The 5303-nt window shown below is 40.9% G+C and overlaps 1 protein-coding gene across 1 annotated transcript in view; it reads left to right on the forward strand.

The window, feature by feature from the left end:
• The first annotated feature begins 4728 nt into the window (after nt 1–4728).
• LOC121917331 (tyrosine-protein kinase Yes) overlaps nt 4729–5303 on the forward strand; it is a 35599-nt gene continuing 35024 nt past the window's right edge. Inside the window, exon 1 of the mRNA XM_042443225.1 lies at nt 4729–4967. The gene's annotated coding sequence lies outside the window, so the exon portion shown is untranslated. The remainder of the gene's footprint in view (nt 4968–5303) is intronic.

The raw sequence follows: 5303 nt of genomic DNA on the forward strand, positions 1-5303 counted from the left end.
CTGACAAAGCTGTAGCTGCATTATTAGACTGGAGAAAACAATAACAAGCAAAGCTTGACTATACTTTATTACAGTCGAAGACCAGCATAAAAGAAACAAAAACATCAAAACATTAAGGTTAAAAATAATGCATTAATAATAATACATCAGTATTACATTAAAAAGCAATGCAGTAAAATCATGCATACTTCGGGTTGGTTATGCAACTGGGTGCTTTGCTTTTAAATAGCAGGAGGATAAAATCTGCCCACTGGAAAGATAAAATAGATTAATTCAACAATAAAATGAATTAAAATAAGAATAAGGAACAACTTTTGTTGGTAGGATTAAGGTAACTCAGACATAATGTGCTCTGCTTAGAATTAATTTTGCTTTTTCTGCGAATAATTGCAGATGCACAAAATTGTGCCACTTTACAAGTTATTTCTGAGTTACAGTCTGACAAAAGATATTTTAAATAAAAAGTTTTGGATCTCCATGGTTTATTTAGAAGGATTGGAGTGATCAGGTCTTTCTAGGCTTCACTGTAAAAAGGACAATGAAATAGTACATATTTCCTAACAAGCAAAGCAACTCAGAGCTACCACCTGGCTTTGCTAATCCTGCCACTGATGTTTGCTGAAAATGTGTAATAGGACACAGAATTTAGAATGACTGTCATTCTAAAAAAAAAAAAATTTTTTTTTGAAAACCAATGTAGTGATTCCCTTGATGCTTCTTTCCATGTTGGAATGCTTAAGATCACCATTCTTTTGAAAACATGTATTACACAACCATGAACAGAGACCCTCAAGCAGTGCCTCAGTCATCAAACATCAAGGGCTAAGGACAGTTTGGATCCACACTAGTGATCATTAATTTTTCCTGTGGAAGCCAATGGTACTGAGACTGAGGTGTTCATTTCCTCAGCAGTGCCACTCAGTTTGAACTCAGTTATAAGAGTCAGAGCTTTTTGTTGCCCCTGCACTTGTGAATTTAATATCAAGCACAAAGGGCAGGATTCACCTCAGAGTTTACAGTAAGAATATTGTTATGGCTCCATGTATTTCTCTATATGTGAGGAATGAAAGCACTGATCTTGGCAAAACATGATGCCTCTGCCCAACAGTTGTGCTTACTATGTGAGGATCAATGACACGGGCAGGCTATATTCCCTCATACATGGGAATGCCTATTTTCCTGCATCTTGCATCCTGCAGTCTCTCATTATCCTTGAACAATTTTGGTTGAACAGGATCAATAAGTGGATAACTTATTTAGGCAAATAGATTAATGGAAGTTATTTCCATAAAAGAATTAGCCCATGAAACTAATTTCTGATCCCCATGGTCTAACTCCTATGATATGTTCATATATGCATTTTCACTGCATATGCCTATGTCATATTTATATATGGTTTATGTAAGCAAATGTGGTCACTTACACTATATATGAATTAGAGCACAACAAACTCATATTTGGTAATATTAGCAAAGATGGTAAACTGGAATAACTCACTGAAGTTAATAAGTAGTGCATTTCATACTGTGTGCCATATTGTGCTAGAGCCCAAAATGCAAAAGTTAAATTCTACCTTTAATTAACATATGGAGTGATAGACTGAGCATACAAAATTCAAATGAGGATTTAAATTCTATGTATGCTTTCTAAATGTTTTATTCTGAAGAACTAAAGTTTAAACCTTGTTATTACTGGTAGTCTGAATTTATGCAATTTACCTGCTCCAGACTGTAACACTACTATCTGATATCGTAGGTCTTTTTCACACTACTGTACAGGATTATCACACATTGATACCATTTCGACTGCCATGGCTGCATCTTGGTTTTTGTAGTTTGCTGAGGCACTAGCATTCTCTGGTTAAGAATTCTATATACCTCTCCCTAAACCACAAATCCCAAGATCCCACAGAATGGATCTTTGGCAGTTAAAGTAGACTCATAGCATTATAACTGCATCGCATGAAAAACATATTACGTTAAACATTAGAAACTCAACATTAGAAGTCAAATGTATACCTGCACACAGTTTTTAACCTTTTTTTTTCAATTTAATATTTTAATTTTCAGAAAGTTTTATTTCTTGAAAATAATAACATTCTATTTATGTCACAATCCACATGATTTGATTAAAAATCACTAGGACCATGTGAATATATATACAATTGCAAATTCTTTATTTTTGTAATGTAAATTATTTGGGTGCATATATTTCAAATTTAAAAGATTTCCAACTGGCCATCTTGCTCTAAGAATCAGATTGCGACATATTCATTATATTTTCCACTAGGTGGAGAGGAAAACAAAGAAGTGGTGTTATTTTAAGTAAACATCAGCAACACTTATGTGTCAACAAACGAAGACAGGATATAAAGAGATTAGTGAATGGCAATACGGTTTGCTTTATATAATGTAATCCGGTTTGTCTGCTGTAACTGTTTGTGACTCAAATGTGAATAGCAGCAGCACAGAATTGTTACTATGAGGTCTGCAAATGCTTTTCTCCCCAGTAGCAAACACTTTGGGTCACTTGGCTTAAAAAAAGTCCTTTTCATTTCCTAGAAACAAAATGGAAAGGGGATATTTTACAAACCACATGTAGGCTTTCTTTACTCTCATGGAGGAATTTATATGATTTTTTTTTAAAAAAAACAGGTGTTGCCTTTGCTCAAAGAAGGGTCTTCTATTAATTCCTTGTTTATCAGTGCCAATTATAAGAACAGTTGCTACAAAATGTTTTAACAGATGCACAACTCTTTGATCCTAATGATTTTCATTTGAAATGGCAAGTGAAGCTTTAAAAAGTGACCCTGCCTGGGCAGTGTTGGAATAAAATCAATGGGAATCAGCGGAAAATATTAATAACTAAATATACAATGTAACAAATGTCATCTTCTACTGGCACAGAAGTGATTTTGTGCAGGGATCATCAGATGAGCTATATGGATACTTGTTTATTATTTGAACAGTAGACTCCAGAATGATTGTACTATTTTTATTAAGCTGTTTGACTCTAGCTAAATTCTAAACACTTTGTACATTTTCAGATTTACAGACAAGGTTCAGACTTTCACACCACACTATATTCCTTTTGTTTTCACTATGCAATATCTGTCTTGGGAGACTCTGTTAGCCACACTTGTCAGAGGAACATCCAAAAGTGTATGTAGTGCAAATACATTCAATCAAGTCCTTATAAATTCATAAATGAAAAATAAGTTTTGCTGTGTGTGTGCCTTCGTCACCTGTAGTTTTGCAAGACATTTAGCCTTCTCTGTCAAAGAGCTCTGGTGCAACAATAAACTACAATTACCAGGATTCCCTAGCACTGAGCCAGGGCAGTTAAAGCTGTCTCAAACTGGATTATTTCTGCAGTGTGTTTTGGAGCCAAGTCAAAGAGCTCTTCTGTTTATTTTTCCTTGTACCACTAGACACATTGCCTTGCAAAGGAGCCTCATCTAACTCAGTAGGATTTATTGCCAAATATATCACCAGATGGGTAAGATTTGGCTCTGAGAAAGTGATTTCAGGGAATACAAATGAAATCGCCTCAAAGATTTCATTTCAATGGGGTTTAACATGTCTAGTGGAGGAGTTCAGGAGTGCATCCCTTCTGGCCAAGACCCATTGGGATCTATCTGGATTCCCAACAGCCACTCTTGCCAATAAAGGCATAGCTATTTTGTGGATTTGGGGTGTTATTGTACTTTGCTGTATGGCCAACACAGCTACCTCTGGATGTGCTTTCCTGATTACTCCAGCTGTGTGCAAAGCTCTGCATCCACAGTGTAGAAATAATCCAGTTTGACCCCACTTTAACTGCCTTGGCTCCATGCTATATAATTCTGGGGATTGTAGTTTGTTGTGGCACCAGAGCTCCCCAACAGATAAGGCTAAATGTCTCAAAAAATGACAATTCCCAGAATTCCATAGCATTGAGCCATGGCAGTTCAAATGGAGTCATACCGGATTATTTCTGAAGCATGGGTGCTGAGTGACTCGCACTTGACCAAATGAAGGCTAGCTCCTTCCTCTGAGGGAGAGAGATTTCCTCCTCCTTCTCCTCCATTTCCACCCTGACTGAGAGGTAGCATGGCCTAATGGTTTCAGTGCTGGGCAGATTGCCGCACTACACTTTCATAGAGCTGCTATTCCACTTTAACTGCTCTAACTGCCTCCTGTTGCATTCTGGGATTTGCAGTTTAGGGAGAGGGCATTTAGAATTCTCAGCCAGAGCCTTCTCTGTCAGAGAGCCCTGGTGCCACAATAGACTAGAATTCACAGGATAATTAAGGTGGACTCAGACTGGATTATTTCTGCAATGTGTTTTAAACCACTGCAGCAGAGGCGATGGTTATAGTCCAAAATACACTGAAGGAATAATCCAGTTTGAGGCCCCCTTGACTGCTCTGGCTCAGTGCTAAGGAATGCTGGGAATTGTAGTTTGCTGTGGCACTAGAGCTCTCTGTCTGACAGAGAAGGGTCAATGTCTCACAAAACTACAGTTCCCAGGATTCCCTAGCACTGAGCCAGGGCAGTTAAAGTGGTCTCAAACTGGATTATTCCCTCAGTGGAGCGAGAGGAGGCTTTTCCTCAGCAGCAGCAGCAACAGCTGCTGCCCCTGCTCCCTTGCCTCCCCTTCCCATGGCCGCCATTTTAGGTCAGGATGGTGAACTCTGGCTCGGCTGAGCTCCTCCCCGCCAAGGCCTGGGTTGCTGCTGCTGCTGCTGCTGCTGCTGACAGAGCCTCTAGAGGCGGAGGAGGAGGAGGCGGAGGCCGGGGAACGGGATTAATGGAGCTCCCAGGGCGGTCGTGGCGGGGCTGAGGCCTGCCTCCCAACCCTTGTCCCCGGAGGAGGAGGAGGAGGAAGCCAGGGCGCCTGACGGCCGGGAAGACGGACGGACCGCCTCCGCCCAGGGCTCGCCTTCCCCCCAGCCCCCAGCCCTTGGAGCGGCCCTCCGGAGGCAGGTGAGGCCAGGAGCCCTCAACGCGGCCCCGGTCCTTCCTCCCCTCCCTTCCAGGCGCCTAGGAAGCGCTAGGCCCCAAGGAGCTCCTTCCCTTTCTTTCCCCTCTCTCCCTCTCTCTGGAAACACACGGGGGGGCTCCTTGCTCCGGTGAATCCCTGGATGCTGGGTCAGGGGAGCTGGGTGTGTGTGTGTCATATACACTGGGAAAGGTGAGCCTCTCGTGTGTGTGTGTGTGCATGTGTATCTATATATTTATATGAGGGTCTCGCCTTCCCCCTTCGGTTCTTTCCTCCCACTCTGGAAAAGTTTTATACACACACACAGAGTACACGTACAT

The sequence above is a fragment of the Sceloporus undulatus genome, unplaced genomic scaffold (genome assembly GCF_019175285.1).
Source record: "Sceloporus undulatus isolate JIND9_A2432 ecotype Alabama unplaced genomic scaffold, SceUnd_v1.1 scaffold_15, whole genome shotgun sequence".
Classification (NCBI taxonomy): Eukaryota; Metazoa; Chordata; class Lepidosauria; order Squamata; family Phrynosomatidae; genus Sceloporus; species Sceloporus undulatus.